Raw genomic sequence first — 21,368 nt, forward strand, 5'->3', positions numbered from 1 at the left:
AATACAATCCCCTTTGACTTCCATTATTCCCCTGAAAACACCATCTGCACTATACTGTGATCTGGTTATGGTATGAGCATTGTCAACACAAATGTGAAGGCTGCCCTTTGGTCTACCTTTGTAGCTTTTGATAGCTGAAGCATTAATGAAGTGCCTTTGATCCACGACCAAATGATCTACAACCCAAGTTTCTTGCAGCATCAATATTGAGGAAATAGAGCAATTCTCGTCTAATCCTCCAACTTCCCAGTAATGTGCTGATCCCCTAGTATTCCATGATCCAAGCAGTATACAGACATCGGGACTCTTATGAAACGAGTGTGTAAGTCTTTGGGCAGCCACTGCCAATATCCATCTAATTCTAAAACTTCATCATTCTTCTCTGCTCATTCTTCCTTGCACAATCCTCATTCTTCTCGACACAAACCTCATTCTTTTCAACCTCTCCTCTGCATTTGACACAGTAAACCACAACATCTTGTTATCTCGTCTCCGTGACACCCTGGGGATCACAGATCATGCCTTGCGTCCTTTCTCTCTGACCGTCCTTCCCAGGTGGAACTGGTGTCTTTTCTCTCAGCCATCACTCTCTTTACTGGTTACTTGTGTTTTTTTCCTCAGGGATCTAACCTATCCCCCTGGTTCTTCAATGTCTACATGGCCCTTCTGGGCCGCATGATCTCTGCCTTCACCTCCAACTTTCAGTGTTATGCAGAGGACACACAGCTCTCTTTCAGGCTACCTTCACCTTCCTCCTCCTCGCTCATCCCTGACTGTCTCTCCGCAATTCATTCCTGGTGTGCTGCAAACGATTTCTACTTCAATGCAAGCAAGACCGAGATTGTCCTCATTGGGACCCCTGCCCCGTTTTCCCATTGTCACTATGTCCGGCCTCCCTTGGCCCTTCGCCCTCATCCACTAGTGAGGCAAAAAATCCAGGGGTCACCTTCGATTCGCCTCTCCTTCTCCTCTCACATCTCGGACATCTCTAAAAAAAAAAAAAAAAAATAATAATCCCACTACCAGCTGCACCTCAGAGGTATTTGAACTTCCCCCAGAGGCTTACCGTCTCTAGAGCCCTGGTTCTTTCTAGACTGGACTATTCCAACAGCCTCTTTCTCAATCTTCATACATCAGCTCTCACACCTCACTGCAGAAACCCAAAACATCAACACCTCTGGGGGCCTCCACCACTTCTCCTCTCTTCTCTCACTCCCATCACACCTGATGAGGTCGCCAGGCAAGTCTGCCCTATGTAGGCCTCATCCAAACTGATGGCCCCCTGCCTCTCCAAAACCATTAAGGACAACATTGACTCCCTCGCTCCAGCTTTGGCTGATCTCTGCAATCTCTCTTTGGCCACTGGAATTTTCCCAACTTTTCTTAAGCATTTCCTTGTGCACCCTCTGCTGAAGAAACCCTCTGCTGACCCCTCCATTCCAGCAAACTACTGCCCCATCTCTATCACCCCTTTCCTGGGCAAACACCTGGAGAAGCTCGCTATCTCCCAGCTCACCCTCCACACTGAATCTGCTGGTTGCCTCCACGACCATCAGTCTGGCTTTAGAGCATCCAGAGGCATGGAAACTGCACTTTTGAACTCCTGTGAAGACCTGCTCTCAAATCTTGACACAAACAATGCCTATGTCCTAATTCTTCTCAACCTCTCCTCTGCCTTTGACACGGTAAACCACAACATCCTGATTGCACGTCTCTGTGACACCCTGGGAATCCCAGGTCAGGCTCTGGCATGGTTAACATTCTTCCTTTCCGACCGCCCATCTCAGGTGGAACTTAGGTCCTTCCCCTCTAATAACACTCTTTCAACCCATGGCGTCCCAAGGGTTCTAACCTATACCCATGGTTCTTCAATGTCTACGTGGCTGCTCTGGCATGTGTGATTGCCACTTTCTCCTCTAACTTCCAGTGTTATGCGTACGACACACAACTCTCCTTCCGGCTACCCTCAGCCACCTCCTCTACCTCACTTGTATCTGACAGTCTGTCTCCAATTCAGTCATAGTGTGCTGCAAACGACTTATGCCTTAACGGCAGTAAGACTGAGATCGTTCGCATTGGGACTCCCGCACCCGTCTTCCCACTTTCACTCTGGCCGGCCTCCCTTGGCTCTGTGCCCGCACCCACCTGCGAGGCAAAAAGTCTTGGGGTCAACTTCAACTCCACTCGCTCCTTCTCCACCCACATTTCAGACATTTCCATAAAATCCAACTACCAGCTGCACATCCTCATGGGTACTCTTCCTTTTCTCACCTTCCCCCAGAGGCTCACTGTCTCCAGAGCCCTGGTTCTCTCAAGGCTGGACTACTGCAACAGCCTCTTTCTCAACCTCCCTGTCTCTGCTTTGCGCCCTTTTGCAACTCATCCAGAACAGAACCGCAAGACTTATCCTCGGCCAAAAGCCCAGGGACCGCATCTCTCCAGTGCTGAAATCACTCCACTGGCTCCCCGTGGCTGCAAGGATCAAGCTCAAGATCCTCTGCATTGTCCACAAGCTTTCTGGGGCCTGGGACCTACCTATCTGCAACAATGCCTACCTAAATACTGTCCTTCCTGAGCCCCCCGCTCACCTACCTCCAACTTTCTGTGAGGGAGCCGGTTCTCCAAGCAGAGATTTGGAGGGAGATCTTATCCTCGGCAGGGACCTCCCTCTGGGACAGTCTCCCTACCGCCCTGTCTTGAGCCTGATGTCCTTAAGTTCCGGAAACTCCTTAAAACATTCCTCTTCTCTTCCTTCTCTCTCCCTCTACCCTGCTAACCCTTCTCTCCGCTCTAGCCCTCTCCCCCCTCCTTTTCCACACAGCTTGCTGACTGGCTGCCGGGTGTACCTCAGAGTCTCACAGGTCCCCGGCACCCTCGCCAGTCTTCCTGCACTTGCCTCTGGGCCTACACTTGCCTCATCACTACTGCACTTGGTTAATGACCCATGAGAGTGGTATCTCTCAGCACTTACCCCAGTTTCTTACTGCCTGGATGCACTTTTTCTCCAGCATGGGGTCTGGCATGGATTCACATGCTCATGAATATTCCCCGTTGTCAGGCTGGGAATCCTCGGTAAAGAAAAATCAGTATCAGTTTCGTTTCTGATCTGTCTTTCGTAGTAGTAACCAATCACTGATTTCTGCATCATACTGACCACAGCCAATGACTGCAATCTCCCTAAGCCCCGCCTCTGGCAGCCATCTTCAGATTTTTACCGCACGTTCAAGTGTTGGGATCCTCGTGCTATTGCTCTCGAGCTTTAGTGCTTTTTTCACGCTTTTTCTTAGGAAAATTTTCTCTTTTTCGGTCAAAAGAGCCTCAAACTCCACCGTTTCTTTATCCGATCAACGGGGACCCGTATCGGATTCTTCTACGCCCCTCAAGGGTGAAGACTTCGTCGAGCCACGCTTTTGGAGGACTCCAGAAGTTTCTCAGGCCCATCTCGATCATGGCCCAGGAGAAGGGAAGCTCGACGCCCGAGAAGCTGTTCAGGGTCTGCCCTGGATGCCAGCTTCAGAATGTCTTTGAGGACGAACACTCCCTCTGCCTCTACTGCCTGCATGAGGACAAGACGCACGTGGAGAAGGACTGTGCGTTTTGCGGCAATATGTCGGAGCGGACCATGAAGGACCGCCATCTGCGTCTCGCCAACTGGCTGGAAGGCAAGAGCCCGTCAGGCGAGAAGAAGAAGAAGAAGAAGTCCGAGCGGTCTTCTAAGACCTTTGAGGGCGCCCCGGCGACGGGGGTCCAACAGAAGGCCAAGCACCGTGAGTCCGCTGGCACCGGGTGCGCCGAACGGTCGGGCTCTACGGGCGCATCCTCCCCGGCGCCATCAACCACGAGCCAACGCTCTGGCTCGGGTAAGAGGAAGGCCGAGCACCCGGCGATGCTCCTGGAGAGACCCCGGTCGAGCTCGAAGGCCCCATTGGATGGGGAGCGAGGCGGTGACCCTCCCCCCAAGGAGAAGGCGGTGAGCGCACCTAAGGTGGTGAAAGCCTTAATCCATCCGGCCAAGGCCTCTATCGAGACAGTCGCGGTGGCCCTGGCTCAGCCTGTGGAGGCTACACCAGTGGTGGCGACCTCGGGGCCCAGAGTCTCCCTGCCACCGCGGAGGGAGTCCTCTTTCATGCCCATCGACAGGACCCCCGTGAAAGCTCCGACGGAGAAGAAAAAGAGGAGGCAGCAGGTCGTCGTGGATTCGGCCTCAACCTCTGAGGAGGAGCTGATCAAAGTCTTAAGCCACGGCGTTGGCGTGGAAGAAGACCAGCCTGCCGGGAGGGACCACGACGTAGGAGACGACGAGAACGTCGAGGGTGCCGACGGGGCACCTGACCGCCCGTCGGACTCCCCTCAACCAGTGCCGCAAGACAACTCGGCGGCCATTTTGTTGGCTATACAGTCCTTATGCTCCGAGATAAGGACGAGATTGCCGTTACCACCAACGGAGGAACCTCTCCCGACGGGGGACCCGGAGCCAGGCCCTTCTGGGAGCCCTCCTTCTAAGAGAAGGATTCATCCTCCACCTCCTTTTCAACCATCGCGCCCTGCTCAGCCCTCCTCCCCGTCCATGACCCGTGGGGATGATACGGGGACTGACACGGCCGCGACGGGCACAGACGAGGTTTACGACGAGGATCTCCCGTCGTCACCACCTCCCCGGGCTTCCCCGCCCAACGAGATTGGATCGTTTCATGCCATGATCGCCAGGGCATCCGAGCTTTTCCAGCTCTGCCCGGAAGAGAAGAAGGAAGGTTTCCTTTATCAACGGCGCGAGACCAATAGGAAGACGGTCCTCGCTGTAACTCTACTGGACGATATCTGGGATGAGGGTCTCGCCCTCCTCAAAAACCCATCCACAACGCCTGCGAGAAGGGACCGGTACAAGAAGAAGTACCGGGTCCCGGAGGCGGCCCCCTTGTGCCTTCGGGAACAGCCGACCCCGGACTCGGTCGTCTCCGCGGCGGCCAGGAAGAAAGCGGGGGGGGGCCTCGGCCTCTACGTCAACCTCCCCGCCGGACGGCGAGGGAAAGAAATTGGACACGATGGGACGCAGAGTCATCTCATCGGCAGCGACGACGATTAAGGCTGCCAACACCTTGGCTATCGTAGCCCGCTACGACAGGGAGTTGTGGTACAAAATCGCCCCCCTGCTGGACTTCTTACCAGACGACAAGAGGGCGGAGGCCCTAGAGATCTTGCAGGAAGGAGAAGTCGCGTCGGACCACGCCATTACGATAGCGACGGACATCGCTGACACTGGATTTCGCCAGTTGGGCAACGGCGTGTGCCTTAGACGGCGTGGATGGCTCAAGGCAACTGACTTCCGTCAGGACGTGCAGACCAGAGTCTTGGACATGCCGTTTGACGGGAACAACCTGTTTGGGAAAACGGTGGACGATTCCCTACAAGCCATCAAGACGGACACGGAGACGGCCCGGGCTCTTGGTGTTCTCCAGCAACGACGGCCGCCCTTTCGGAGCGGCGGAGGCAAGCAGGGTGCCTCCAAAGGTTCCGGCGGCGGATTTTCCACCTATCGTCAAGCGGCCCGTTCGTCGTCGCAAGAAGCCTACAGGGGACAAGGCAAGTCGGGCGGACCCCGCCGTCGTCGCCAAGGAGGGCAAGGCGGCAAAGCCTAGTCGAAGCAGGACTGAACCGGCCGTGGGGTCGGGCCCCCACCGAAGCACCCCGGTGGGAGGCCGGCTGGCGAACTTCGTCAGCTTGTGGGAGTCCATCTCCACCGACCGTTGGGTGCTGGACGCCCTGGCCCAGGGTCACGCGCTCGAGTTTCTAAAGAAGTGCCCGCGCGTCCCCCCCCGTGGCCAGGAAGGAACATCACGTCCCTCAACTTCTCTTGGAGATAAAGGCGATGCTCAAGAAAGGCGCCATCGAGCTTGTCCCAAAGAGGCTTCGGGCCTCTGGAGTTTACTCAAGATACTTCCTCGTGAAGAAGAAGACGGGAGGATGGCGTCCCATCCTGGACCTACGACGACTGAACAAATTCATCAAGGCACAGAAGTTCCGGATGGTCACCCTCCAGCACATCCTGGGTCAACTGGATGAGGGCGATTTCCGTCCGTTGTTGGATTTGGAGGATGCCTACTTCCATATCCCCATCCTAAAGGGACACCGAAAGTTTCTCAGATTCGTGGTCCAAGGGCGTCACTACCAGTTCAGAGCCCTTCCCTTTGGATTGAGGTCGGCACCCAGGGTGTTCACCAAGTGCCTCGCACCGGTGGCGGCACGTCTGCGCCTGGAGGGGATCCACGTCTACCCCTACCTAGACGACTGGCTCATCCAAGCAAAGACAAAGGAGCTCGCAGCGGAGCACACGGCGAGGACCGTCCAACTACTCACGGACCTGGGATTCTCCATAAACTACGCCAAGTCCCACCTGGTGCCCGCGCAAGACGCACTGTTTCTGGGAGCGAAACTCGACACAGTGGCGTTTCTGGCCTCTCCGTCGGAGGAAAGGACGAGGGCCATCTTGGGCAAGGTGCAGCGGATGCTGGTTGGGGACGCGGCCAGGGTGAGGTCCATCAAATCCCTCCTCAGAATGATGTCTTCTTGCATTTATCTCATCCGCCTGTGCAGGCTTCGGATGCGCCCGTTGCAGGAGTTCCTGGACGCTCGCTGGATCCAGACGACGGGCAGCTTCGAGGACAGGATCACACTCGACGAGAGCTTCCGACGAGCGATCCGGTCGTGGGGCACCCGCGCGCATTTGACGGCGGGCATGGACTTCCAGACCCCGGGCCACCAGAAGACAGTGACCACGGATGCCTCCCTGGAAGGGTGGGGAGCGCACACCGAAAATCTGCACGCGAGAGGCCTTTGGCTGCCGACGGAGAAGTCCCTCCATATCAACGTCCTGGAACTCCGGGCAGTGTTTTGGGCCCTCAGGTCCTTTCTTCCGTCCCTCAAGGGCAAGGTGGTGAGGATCTTCACCGACAACACCACCACCATGTTCTACATCAGGAAGCAGGGCGGTACCAGATCCCCAGCCCTGTCCAAGGAGGCTCAGGATCTGTGGCATTGGGCCGTCGCCCAAGGGATGTTTCTGGTGCTGTTTCATCTGGCAGGGATAAAAAACACCATCGCCGACTCACTCAGCAGAGAGCTGCGCTCGTGCCACGAGTGGGAACTACGACAGGATCTAGTGGACCGCCTCTTCCGACGGTGGGGCACACCCCAGATCGATCTGTTCGCGACGGCGACGAACTCCAAGTGCCGGAAGTTTGCCAGCAGGTTTCCCCAGCCGAGGAGCATGGGCAATGCTTTCTCGTTCCCCTGGGAGGGCCTGTCCCTATATGCGTTCCCTCCATTGCCGCTGCTGATCCGGCTCATCAACCAGCTCAAGAGGTCACGGTGCAGGATGATCCTCGTCGCACCTGCGTGGCCGAGGCAGATATGGTTCTCGGACCTTCTGGACTTGTCAGCGTCCCCGTCAATCAAGCTGCCAGTGGATGCGGATCTTCTCTCCAGGGAAGGAGGCGCCATCCTCCATCACGACCCGAAGTCGCTGATCTTGCAGGCCTGGCTCCTGCAGCGTTAGAGTTTGGAGGTTACGACATACCGGCCGACTGCAGAGAGGTTCTTGCAAAGGCCAGGGTTTCCTCAACTCTTAAATGCTACGGACACAAATGGAAGAGGTTCTCTGTCTGGTGCCACGCACAGAAGATTAACCCTCTACAGATTACGGCTCCTCAAGTACTGCCGTACCTGCTGACGCTGGCCAAGGCTGGACTGGCGCATGCTTCCATCAAGATTCATCTTGCTGCGATCTCCCGATACACCAGAACCACGGGACGGACGTCTTTGTGGTCTCACCGTCTGGTGAAAGAATTCATGAAGGGACTGTTCAGATCGTTCCCGCCGGTGAAGGCCCCGGCCCCGGCGTGGGAGCTCAACGTGGTACTGACCAAGCTCATGGGACCTCTGTTCGAGCCTCTGCACTCAGCTCCGTTGAAGTTCTTGTCGTGGAAAACTGGGTTTCTTGTGGCCATCACCTCCGCACGACGGGTGGGAGGGATCCAGGCCCTTTCCTGCAAGCCCCCGTACTTGACTTTTCACGACACGAGGGTAGTGCTCAGGACGCACCCCTCCTTCATGCCCAAGGTGCCGTCGGACTTCCACCTCAATGAACCCTTGGTGTTGCCTGTTTTCTTCCCGTCGCCTTCGTCGCCGGCTGAAAGGACTTTGCACTCGCTGGATGTGGCTAGAGCGCTGAAGTTCTACGTGGACCGCACAAAGAGTTTTCGGAAGACGTCACAACTTTTTGTGAACATTGGACCTGTCAATCAGGGGAAGGCTCTCTCGAAGGCTTCCATTTCCAGATGGCTCTCCGGCTGTATCATGTACTGTCATCGGTTGGTAAACCGACCGCTGCCTGGCCGTCCGAGAGCCCATTCCACCAGAGCGATCGCAGCTACCACTGGTGTTCCTATCTGGTGTGTCCTTGCTGGACATCTGCAGGGCTGCTACGTGGAGGTCGACGCACACCTTCACGAAATTCTACTGCGTCGATCGGGATTCCAGGGAAGAGTCCAGGGTCGGCCAAGCAGTGCTGCGCAACCTGTTCGCCTAAGGTGAGCCTGGTGAGGAGGTAAGAATTGCTTAATGTTGAGTTTTGGATGTAATGCTTAATGTTGCGCCTTTGCCACCTCCCGTGGTTGTGCATGTGTGTACTGCTATGTATTCTTTTATTCATGAGCATGTGAATCCATGCCAGACCCCATGCTGGAGAAGGAACAAGTTACTTACCTGTAACTGTTGTTCTCCAGCATGGGTCTGGCATGGATTCACATGTGAACCCTCCCGCCTACCCCTCTGCGGCTCTTCACTTGGTCATACTGCCACTTCACGTGCTACCAAATCTGAAGATGGCTGCCAGAGGCGGGGCTTAGGGAGATGGCAGTCATTGGCTGTGGTCAGTATGACGCAGAGATCAGTGATTGGTTACTACTACGAAAGACAGATCAGAAACGAAACTGATACTGATTTTTCTTTACCAAGGATTCCCAGCCTGACGACGGGGAATATTCATGAGCATGTGAATCCATGCCAGACCCATGCTGGAGAACAACAGTTACAGGAAAGTAACTTGTTCCTACTCCCTCCCCACCCCGGCACCACCCATGCTTGTTTCTACACCTCCCTCCTCCCTCTCCTGTACCTACTTTTCACTTGCATGATCTGAACATACCATGCCTTTGAAGATCGTCTATCTTCCCTGTCTCCCCTCCTTGCATGGTGGCGCCTAAATTCACTTGGGAAAACTGCAGAATTGTCGTTGGACCTATTTGCTGTTATTTACTGTCAACTATACTATATTCACTTACTCTGCCTGTGCAGACTATCGTTAGAAATTCAAGGGCTCTGAATTGGTATTTTTTTTTATCCCCTTGTTCCCTCACTCCTTGAGCGCTTTGAAACACTTGCCTTGTTTATAGGTGCTTTACAAATAAACATTACCATACCAGAACAGAACCACAAGACTTATCCTTGGCCTCAAGCCCAGGGACCGCATCTCTCTGGCACTGACATTTCTCCGCTGGCTCTTCGTGGCTGCAAGGATCAAGTTCAAGACCCTCTGCATAGTCAACAAGGCTTTCTGGGGCCGGGACTCGCACTATCTTCAACTCGCTCTACCCAAATTCTCTCCTTCTAGAGCCCTCCGCTCATCACTCTCCGAGTGAGCCGATTCTCAAAACAAAGATTTAGGGGTAGATCTCTTTTCTCTGCAGGCGCTTCCCTCTGGAACCGTCTCCCTGCCTCTCTGTCTTCAGCCTGATAACCTTATGTTCCGGAAACTCCTTAAGATCTTCCTTTTCTCTTCCTCCTTCTCTCCACTTCTCCCTTGCTAATCCGCCCCCCCCCATTCCTGTCTACTGCCTGCCCTCTCTCAGCTCCGTTTTCTGACTGGTTGCCTGCTGCACCTCCAGAGACACACCGGTCTCAGGCTCCCCCGCCAATCCTCGCACTTGCCCCCCGGCCTCTGCACTCCACCCACCACTTTCTGCACTTCCTTACTCATTCCTTGAGAATAGTAACCTTCCTGCACTTAACCCATGACCTTGACTGGTCACACTTGTTCCCTTCCCCCTCTCCCTTTCACTCCATGTCTGGCACTTACACCACCTAGCATGCACAGGACCTGGTCCACTAGGCTTAGTACTGTAGTTTTTGTTTCTGTATGTCCTTCTCCCCTCACCCCCACTTTATCGCCTTACCATCAGTCACGCACTTGCACTATTGAAACATTGTTGTGCGAGTACGGTAGCTTAATGACTGTATGTCCTTCTCCCTCTCCTCCCCCTGTGCTCCTTCCTCGTCTTACACTGCACTATTAGTAAGGCTGTAAGGCTAGTTATTTTTGCAAGATCATTTGGAAATTTCAAGGCCTAATAATGTCTATGTATTCCCCTGTTTGCTTTGAAGCACTTCACCCGTGTATAAGCGGTCTACAAATAAACAAGTAGATTACAGTCCTGGATCGTTCCTATTTGACCCTATGCCTTTATTTGAGATACACACTTTTCCATTCTTCCCCTAATACTGTGTTTTCGTCACCTTAACCTTGGAGATTGTTACCTTTTAAATATCCCTTCCTAAATAATTTGCTATTGTGCAATAGAAATAATTCCGTCATTTCAGAGGTTTTAAAAACTGCATTAGTGCAAGGAATCTTACTATTTTCGAACTGGTCCCACAATGTGTATATCTTTGTTAGTTACCACCCTCAAAGTTATTATACTCTTGAGGATACTCATCAACACCTTTCGGTTCATATATGGATGATCACCTAATCAAGATACATTTTATTTGCAAGGCCCTGTTGGCTTCCTCCTCCTCCTCATCCATTTTAACATATTTCTGGGTTGATGTACCAATTGACCCTTTATTTAATGTATTCACTGTACCCCTTTAGGAACATATTCTTTCCAACCACCCTCTTCAACTCTTACCACTCCCACTAACTCGTCCTTTTTTGCTTTTACATTATGTCGATCTTCACTTACATGCTGATCTTTTACACTTAACGATACACATTCCGTCATAATCTTCTTTTCTAGATATACCCTAATACCTTGCCCCTTTTCTTTATTCAACATTATATTACTAGTATCATTGATCTTCTCAATTCCTGGAAGGAGTGATTCATACACTACCACATTATTTTGTCTTTTACTAATGCCCTGACTTCTCCCTTCATCAAATGTATGTTCTATGTACACCCTCGCCCTTTTGACCGTCTGACATTGCACAACCTCATGTAACTCTTTTTCGTTCTCAGCCAACACTATTTTATCACTATTAGAGACTAGTATTCCTTTTTCTTTCTCCCATCCTTTTTGCAACTATACATGATAGCTTGTCATATTACCTTCCTTTTTCCTTTTTTATGTTTTGTACCTATAATGCTCTCCTTCTCCATTTTTTTCTGTGGCGTCTATTCTCACACCACCCGAAACAGCTTCTTATCACCTTTGTCATCAATCACCAAACATTTCCTGCTTACTAGATTCTTCAGACCAGTTTCAACAGCTGCAATCCCTGATTTCGAGGGGATTGGGTCCTCCGACGTATTCCATATCTATGACATGTAATCACCACAGCTGTGCTGCTTCGGAAACTTTTTTCGGTGCCTGCGTCGATGACGTCGATGCGCCGTCGTCGAGGGCCTCGTCCGACGTCATCCGATGTGATAAGTAGGACGCACAACGCCCGTAGCCTCAGTTCCGTTTTTTCCGCGAACGTGTTGCTTCGTGATTCTCGGTTCACGCCTCGACTCTTTGGAGTTCTGTTCTTCTCGGTTCTTTGAACCTGTTCGTTTTGTGCAAATCCTTAGTGTGGAGATGTCTTCTACTTCGTCTTCGACCCCGCGTCCGGGTTTCAAGAAGTGCGGGGAGTGTGGGTCCAAGATGTCGGTGACGGACTCGCACGACGCCTGCCTCTGGTGCCTCGGGGAGGCCCACGACACGGATGACTGTATCGACTGCCAGTCGCTCACGTCCAAAGCCTTACGCGAACGTAAGAAGAAGTTGTCGGTAGGTCGGGTGTCCAAGCCCAGGAAGTCGAAGTCTGCGGGGCTTTCGACGGATGATTCGAGGGGTGACTCTCCGCGTCATCGTCGGAAGTCTCGTGGGTCTCCTTCTAGGAGTCGGTCTCGCCACTCCTCAGCCTCTTCGAGGCGTTCTCGGAAGCGCCGACACCGGTCGTCTTCCAGGTCCTCCTCGGAGGACTCTGCCCGGCACGTCGCTTACCCCACCAGCCGTGCGACGCCGGAGGAGTGGGCTTCCTTCGGGAAGAAAATGCTGGCGATTCTTGAGTCGCAGGGTTCTAAGCCGTCCGCGCCCCCGAGTGGGGTTGGTCGTGAGAGGTCGAGAGACACCGCTCGCATGAGTGGTCGGCACGAGTCACGGGAGAGGTCCCGTTCGGACAAGGAGACTAGTTCTCGCCGTACCCGTTCCAGGTCCCGGTCCTCGACGCGTTCGAGACCGTGTGCACCTGTGAGGCCTTCGAGGAAGACATCGACGTCGGAGGCGTCGAGGGCGTCGACTGGCTTTCTCGAGGCTCCGGCGTCGAGGAAGTCGTCGAGGCTGTCGACGCTCGGGTCGTCGAGGGACACGCTCGGGGCTCCGGCCTCGAGGGCTGTGTCGACGCCGCCGATGCTGGAGGCGCTGCGTCTGACGTCGATGCCGATTTCCTCGGCGCCGGTCCTCTCGGCGCCGATGCCGGTTCTCTCGACGCCGGCGCCGATTCGCTCGACGCTATCGATGCCTTTCGTGTCGGAGGTACCCCGTGGCACGGGTGAACCCCCTAGGAAGGCTCTGGTTAAGAGCAAGCACTCTCGGGTGCCTTCTTTTCGCCACCTGGACTATATTTCAGAGGCGGATGAGGATTCTGATGGCCTGGTTCCTAGTCAGGTTCCAGATGAAATTGTCTCGGGCCATTGTCAGTTTGACGATTTGAGACAGTCACTGCATGATGCCAGTGGACTGGACACCTCTTCGGAGGTGGAGTTTTGTAGGCCTGAGCCTGGCTCTCATGCCGATTCCTCGTACCGGCGCCTTATGGCTAGGGTTTCTGAGTACTTGGGATGGTCTGCTCCCCCAGGGGAGTTTGTGCAGAATGATCTGACGGACATCCTTGATGTTGGTCCCCCAACTGACCCGGTACTGCCGTTCCATATGGCTTTACAGAGAAGGGTGGCGGCGGCTTGGACTGCTCCGGAGAGTCTCCCGGCGGTGGGCAGATCCTTGTCGCGAAAATACCGTCCAGCCAGTAGCGACCCCTGCTACTTGACCAGGCACCCCACTCCGGAGAGTTTGGTGGTGCAGGCGGCCCCGGCAAAGCAGGCGTCGTACCCCTACCATCCCTCCTGATAGGGACGACAAAAGTTTTGATGGCTGGGCGAAGAAAGTGTTTTCTTCTGGTGGTATGGCGCTTCAGGCGGCCAACTCCATTTGTGCCTTGTCTCGTTTCACACACACTCTGTGGAACTGTGTTGCGTTGGCGGCTGAACATATTCCCGAAGGGGACGAACGGGATGGTTTCCTTGCTCTGGTCCAGGATGGTAAGGATGCCATGTGTGAGTCCGTTCAGTCGGGTTTGGATTTAGCTGAATGCGTCAGTAGGTCCATGGCGGCGAGCACCGTGATACGCAGGTTTGCGTGGTTGCGGAAGTCGGGGTTTGCTCCTGATGTGCAGTCCCGGCTCCTCAACATGCCCTTTGACGGTGAACACCTTTTTGGCAGCAAGGCTGACGAGAGCCTTGAGAGGTTGCAGACCTCAAAAGCTGCAGCGAAGTCGTTGGGCGCTGCAGTTCGCCAACCTCCGCCTTTTCGTCCTAGGGGACAGCAGTGGAGGGGTGGTTCCTTTCGCTATTACTCGTCCTTCAGTAAAGCGAGAGGAGCTGGCAGTCAAAGAGGCCGACGCAGGGGTACCAGAGGTGGACGACAGGGTACCCATGGTGCCAAGGCCGCTCGGGCAGTTGCCTCTTTGCCCTCAGGTAACGCCGCAGCCGCTCCCGCTCAGTCGTGAGGCCATGTCCCATGGTTCGCCGGTTGGGGGAAAGCTGGCGCAGCATCTTGTAGAGTGGCAAGCTATTACTTCAGATGTGTGGGTTCTGGAGATCATAACCCACGGCTACTGTCTTCCTTTTCGGCACAGGCCTCGCGACAATCCACCGGGGAACCTCTCTTTGCAGAGTCCGGATCCGCTCCTTGCGCAGGAAATTCAAGCCCTGCTGGAGAAAGGCGCCATAGAACTGGTGCCTGTAGCGGAGAGGAACAAGGGATGGTATTCCCCTTATTTTTTGATTTCGAAGAAAGACGGGGGGTTGAGACCCATCATGGACTTGCGCGGTTTGAACAAACTCCTCAGGAAGGACAAGTTCAAGATGGTTACTCTCTCTCAAGTCCTTCAGGCCCTTCAGCTTCAGGACTGGTTGGTGTCACTCGACCTCAAGGATGCTTACTTCCATGTGCCGATCCATCCCAAGCAAAAGTAGTACCTGAGGTTCGCGGTTGGCGACTCGCACTTTCAGTTTCGGGTCCTGCCATTCGGATTGACCTCCGCCCGAGGGTTTTCACCAAGCTCATGGTGGTGGTGGCAGCGCATCTCAGGCAAGGGGGATTCACGTCTTCCCCTACCTGGACGATTGGTTGATCAGGGGGAGCTCTCCCGAGCAAGTCCTGGATCATCTGTCCGTCACCTGCCGCTCCCTTCACAGGCTGGGCTTCTCCCTCAATTTAAAGAAGTCCCATTTGACGCCAACACAGCGGCTCCAGTACATCGGAGCAGTGCTCGGCACTTCCCTGGGGCAGTGTTTTCCTCCCCAGGTGAGGGCTCTTCACATTCAGCAGATGGTGCACAAGTTTCAGCATGCCCAGACGCTCCCTGCGTTCGAGTTCTTGAGGTTGCTCGGCCTCATGGCATCCTGCATTCTTCTGGTGCCAGAGGCTCACCTGCGGATGAGATCTTTGCAGTGGGCACTCAAAACGCAATGGTCGCAGTCCTCCGGCAGGATGTCGGACCCGGTTCAGGTGCCGCCCTCGGTCGCCCGGGATCTTCTGTGGTGGGCCGTCGAAGGCAACTTGATGAAGGGGGCTCCATTTTGGCTTCCCTGGCCGGAGGTGACGATCGTGACGGATGCATCCCTCACGGGATGGGGAGCTCATGCCAACGGGCTGACAGTCAGCGGTCGTTGGTCTCCGTCGGAGTCCAGACTCCATATCAATCTTTTGGAGCTGAGGGCCATCAGGCTAGCCCTGAAGGCTTTTCTGCCGACTGTGCGAGGAAAGAGTGTCCTGATCCTGACGGGCAATACAGTGGCCATGCACTACCTCAACAAAAAGGGGGGGGGGCAGGGTCACTTCCTCTGTGCAGGGAGGCGATGCAGCTCGAGTTCTGGGCCATCCAGCAGGAAGTTTTGATCACGGCAGTTCATCTGGCCGGAGACGAGAACGTGACGGCGGATGCTCTGAGCAGGCAGAGCGCAATCTCTCACGAGTGGGAGGTGGCTCAGGAGATTCTCCTGGAGATCTTCGCCCTTTGGGGGACCCCTCAAGTGGATCTCTTCGCCTCCAGTGTCAACTGGAAGTGCGAAAGGTTTTGCTCGCGGGAATTTCCTCCAAAAGGAGCCTTAGGAGACGCGTTCGTGGTGGAGTGGTCATTCCCGCTGCTGTACGCGTTTCCTCCAGTCCCCGTCATCCCGCAAGTGCTGCGGAGGTTACGGAAGTTCGGTTCCCGGATGATCCTCATTGCCCCGGCGTGGGCTCGGAGGACGTGGTACCCGGACCTTCTCGACTTATCCATCTGCCCTCCACGTCGTCTTCCCTACCGAGACGATCTGCTCTCACGGGAGGGGGGGTCAGGTTCTCCATCCAGAGGTCGGATCCCTCAACCTTCACGCTTGGCTTCTGAAAGGTTGAGGTATAAGGATTGGGACCTCCCTGAGGACGTGATGGAGGTGTTGCTTTCGGCCTGAAGGCCAGCAACAAAGTCTCTGTACCGTTGCCGTTGGCGTAAGTTCTGCGACTGGTGCAGAGTTCAGAATGTGGATCCTTTTGCATGTGACATCCCCATGGTTCTGTCCTTTTTACTTTCTTTGGCCCACAGGGGCTTGCAAGTGGGTACCGTTAAAGGATACCTGGCGGCACTGTCCATCTTTAAGCGCTCGTCTGAAGAGTGTTCTTACTTTAAAATCCCTTTGATTTCACAGTTTCTGAAAGGGCTCACTAATGTGTTCCCTCCGTCACCTTTCCTGGTGCCCGGTTGGGATTTAAACCTTGTTCTGAAGTTTCTTATGGGCGCTCCGTTTGAGCCTTTACATTCTTGCCCTTTGAGGCTGTTAACTCTGAAAACTGTGTTTTTAGTTGCGGTTACTTCCGCTCGCAGAGTGAGTGAGTTACAGGCACTTTCAGTTAAGCCTCCCTTCACTGTATTTCACAAGGACAGGGTTGTCCTTAGAGTTCGTCCTTCTTTTCTTCCGAAGGTAGAGACGGAATTTCATTTGGCCCAGAAGGTTGTTCTTCCGGCATTCTATCCTCCTCCGCATCCTGGTAAGGAAGAGGAGAGGCTCCATAGGCTTGATCCTAGGAGAGCTTTAAGCTTTTATGTTTCACGCATGACCCGGGTCAGAGTGGACGATCAGTGGTTTCGCTGGAAAGCGTTTGGGGCAAGCTGTGACGAAACAGACTTTGTCTCGCTGGATTATTTTGGCCATCTCGGAGTGCTACCGCTTGGCGGGTAAGGACCCACCGGCTGGCTTGCGGGCCCATTCTACCAGGGGTATGGCTGCGTCTACTGCCCTGCAGAGGGGTGTTCCTATTCGCAACATCTGTGATGCAGCCACCTGGGCTTCAGTACATACATTTGTACGTCACTATTCCCTCGATTCCATCCGAGCACTTTATCTGGCCTTTGGCAAGGCGGTCCTTTGCTCTGCTATTTGTTTGGCTATTCTAAATTTTGATTCTAAATTCTTTCCCTCCTCCTTGCTCTGGTACTGCTTTGGGAGTCTGTCATAGATATGGAATACGTCGGAGGACCCAATCCCCTCGAAGAACAAGTTACTTTCTTACCTGGTAACGTTCTTTCGATGGGATGGTCCGACGACGTATTCCATATCGCTCCCGCCCTGCCTTCCCGGCTGCAGAATTTCTTTTGCTATTGCAGCTTACGTTCCGCAAGGCTTTGTGTCTGACTGGCAGTTGACTAGTGTCACACGTTCTGGGGGAAAAAACTACAACTGCGGCTACGGGCGTCGTGCGTCCTACTTATCACATCGGATGACGTCGGACGTCGGAGGAGGCCCTCGACGACGGCGCATCGACGTCTTCGACGCAGGACGCAGACGCCGAAAAAAGTTTCCGAAGCAGCACAGCTGTGGTGATTACATGTCATAGATATGGAATAAGTCGTCGGACCATCCCATCGAAAGAACGTTACCAGGTAAGAAAGTAACTTGTTCTTCTATCCCATGGACACCTGCATTACATCATCCATTGAGTTCATCTGAGCTTAAAGTTTACTCTTACACATTTTTCCCTTTGACTCGTAATTCACTGGCAGGTCCTCGGTCCTATACCTACCATCCCTGGCATTAAAAGACCCCCCTGCTGAGGGCTACACCTAGAAGCTTTTCAATTATCCTAGCCTGGAAAAGGATGGTGGGCCTCTTGGCAAAAAAAATCAAGATGACATAATGCCAATAGAAGAGGCCTCTCTGTCCCTCACCAGCTGGAACACAAGTGGTTTTGTCCATCTATTCGCTAGGGGGATGCAACAATTGGAGACCTTGACATCGTATGTCTCCAAGAGACATGGTTAAGGGATGGGCTGATATTAGCTGGGTAGGAAGTCTATTTAAATCAAGCGATTAAAGGCATCAAGGGAAGGACATCGTCAGGCCTGCTGATCGCGATTAAAGACCTCTTCACTTTCAGCATATTGAGTCGCTTGCGCCGAATCCCTATATTCAAGTATTGGTGGGCAATCTGACTTCTGGCCCGGAGAGGGAAAAGAAAACAGGAGTATTTATGAACCTTGATGGAATCCGGTTCGTCCAGAATGTACTGCATACCCCAACCAAGTGGACAATCTGATAGATGACCAGCGTCTAAATTGGAAGTATTCATGGCTGATCCTATGCAGAGACCTGAACTGCACATGCTTTGATGTCAGTGGAGAACTATGTGACGTCAACCTGGCTCAAACAATAGCTGAAAAGTGGGGTTTATGCTGCCAGCAAATGATAGCTTCAAGAGATCTAGTAATTCTTAATGGCTGCATCGAGAGTGACATCCCAGGTAATGTAATAAGAAATTATTCAAGAAAGGGCCACATTTTGGACTATATTTGTGCATCTAAGAACATGTTACCGGTTATACAAACAATGTCAGTCATCAAGAAGCAATCAAGCGACCACAACCTGCTAATCTTAGCTTGGTTGTCTGCACTCCGTGAAAGGGGGGGAAAACGTCCACAAAGGTTTAGAAATAACACCAGGCCGAAAAAGAGTTAGAATCCCTCTAAACAAAATTAACCAACTTACATCTAACTTGGAAGAGGCAACCATCCAACTTAACTCCACAGGATGAAACATGAGATTGGACTATTCCCGTCTATTTACCAACTTTGAAATCAAGATAGGAAAGGTCACGTGGCCGGCGATCCATCATACTCGTATATATGATCAAATGGTGGTAGCAAAGACAAAAATCATGAACCAGAAAATCAATAAATTAAGAAAAGACTTACCTATTGATACAGGTGAGCAAATTCGTAAACTGAAGCAACAGTACAGAAACTAGGCAAAAATGTACAACAAAAATGTGCTCTGTAACGATGCAGAACGTATGCTGGACAAAATAAGATCTCGCAATAGTGGCGAAATCTGGGCACTAATTGGCTAGAATTTGCCCGGGAAGCACTATTGACGAACCCCATCACAGTAGCAGCCTGGATGGAACACTTCAAGAAATTCTCGGAAAATGCTCTTTTATGTGTTTTAGTTGATTACTCAAAAGAATCGAAGTGGGATTGTGCCGACCTTACTTCAGAATCGATCCTTGTGGTCATCAACAAATATTAATAATTCACGAGCCTCTGGGCCTGATGGGTTGATGAATGCAATGTTAATGCAAAATCATCTGCACTGGGCTACATTTTTCTGTTTTGGTATCATAGATCTCCAAAGCAAGGATGATTACCATGTCATGGAAGACCTCGATAATTGTCCCCATTTAAAAAAAAAAAGGCCAGAGATCCGATCCAGCAAACTATCGGCCATTGCGTTGCTGGATGTGGCCGGGAAGATATTTGCCACAGTACTTTTGAAGACCTCATCCCATGGGACATCAACATCTTGCCACAAGGATGAGTGGCAATCAGGCTTTGTGAAGGGGGTAGGAACCTCCCTTAATATATTTATAATCAACATTCTAAAGTCACAATCCGAGAAAGGTAGAGCTAAAAGTACGTACCTGGCTTTTGTTGATTTAACTCAAGCTTTTGCTACCATCAATCGTCCAGCCCTGTGGAAAAGATGGAACAATGGGGCTGCCCAGGAAACATCATGGAGCCAATCAAAGACTTTTATTCAGACACAACACTAAGAGTAAGGATCAATACCCTGGGTGCATTGTTAAGCCGATATTTACGACCAAGGGATTGAAACAAGGGTGCCCGTTGGCTCCTGAATTATTCAATCTATTTATATCGGACGTTGATTAGGCCTTCCTCATCATAAGATGCTTTTCACCGAAGCTGGGAACAGAACAAGATGGCAGATTATTTGCTGATGACATTGTATTGGCCGGCCAAACGCTCCAGACCAGAGGCAATTAGATGCTCTGCAAGCATATATTTCATCAAACAGTTTGCTGATAAACCCTGCGAAGTCAAGGATTCGGGCCTTTGGAGAACCAACAATTAGGAAAAAAGCCCAAAAGCATGGCATTTGCAGGGGAAATAAATACCGGAGGTAAAGTCTCTCTTCTATCTGTGAGTTTGCTTAAACACCAGTACCTGTGATGCACCCAGGGTTGTTGCCCTTAGAAATAAAGCAAAGAATCTAGCATCACAAGGTGGTATACATCTGAAAAAGTTCTGTGGCTTCTCAATGTTTCAGTAGTCAACTTTTATAGGATGAAGGTTACACCTATATTAACATATGGTGCTGAGACTTCCTTGAACTTTGATCCTAAAAATTGGCAAATCAAAGGTATATGCTGGAAGAAGTTTCTAGGTCTTTCGAATAGTGTACCAATGCAAGCTAAACGGATGGGACTTGGTTAGATGCTTGCTGTTGTGGTGGGCCCTCCTGTACGAAGTTCCTTGGTTAGTAAGCGGATTGTTGTAAGAGATTCCTCCACATCCAAGAAGTAAATTTATGCACTGTTTTTCAAGCATCCAACCCCCTGGAAGTTGGCCCCTCTCTCTCGTGTAAATATTTAGGCAAGGGTTCCCATTGGCTCAGACAGTCATTTTTGACTCTTTTTGTGAGACCTATGGTCAGGAACTGTATATAGAAGTTTGCAACATTCTTACAAATCTAACAGGTAATGGGTTCTGTTATATTCATTGGTTGTAGTGCTAATTAGGGTCTTATTGGTTAATTAATGCACTGCTGTTCGTTTTTACCTTGTACGTTTTCATATTCAAACCCTATTAGAGTTTCTTTCAATGATCCCATTTTCTTCATTGGTCTCCAGTATCCCAGTTGGAGCAATCCCACCAACATATACACCCCCCCGTACATCCACTTTAGCACCTGAATGTAGTCACACAATCCTCGAGCCACTTGCGCAATTGCCTTGATGCGAATAGCAAAGGAATCTGGGTTGTACGCCGCTAAAAAATAAGTTACTAATTGTGCTGCAAAAATGTATTCATTGTGCTGCTTTCTTAAAAAAACAATTACAAGCAAAGTATCACTTATTTCAGTAATTCAAATATTTTTTGTATTTTTAAAAACAAACTTTGTTTCATAAGCTCCATTTGGGCAGAACATGTAATCGCACTATTTTAAGACTTGCAACATTTTTACCCACATTATTTTCACCACAATATTTCTCACATTTTTTACACAATATATGTACTTATAAAGTGTGCTTGTATGTACTTGTAAAGTGTTGTGGGATGCTGCTTTGGAGAAAGCAGGATGGTGTCTTTGGTTAGATAAAGAGACTAGTTATTTTATAGCGCTCTTTTTCTGTTTGTCATGCATAGGGGTTTGCCTTTCAAGCATCAGAAGTTGAACTCCATTTTATTAAATGTTGAGCACGGCAATTGGGGTACATGTACATGTGTATGAATTCTGAAATCTGGGTTTTGTGCTTTTCATGTCGACGATATTTCCA

At 51.7% G+C, this 21,368-nt stretch overlaps 1 protein-coding gene across 7 annotated transcripts in view; it reads left to right on the plus strand.

The window, feature by feature from the left end:
- The window catches only part of ATP11A (ATPase phospholipid transporting 11A), a 2,308,865-nt gene that overhangs the window by 886,920 nt on the left and 1,400,577 nt on the right, over positions 1–21,368 (plus strand). The window lies entirely within an intron of this gene.

This window comes from Ambystoma mexicanum, chromosome 7p (assembly GCF_040938575.1).
Source record: "Ambystoma mexicanum isolate Mex_15411 chromosome 7p, UKY_AmexF1_1, whole genome shotgun sequence".
NCBI classification, from domain to species: domain Eukaryota; kingdom Metazoa; phylum Chordata; class Amphibia; order Caudata; family Ambystomatidae; genus Ambystoma; species Ambystoma mexicanum.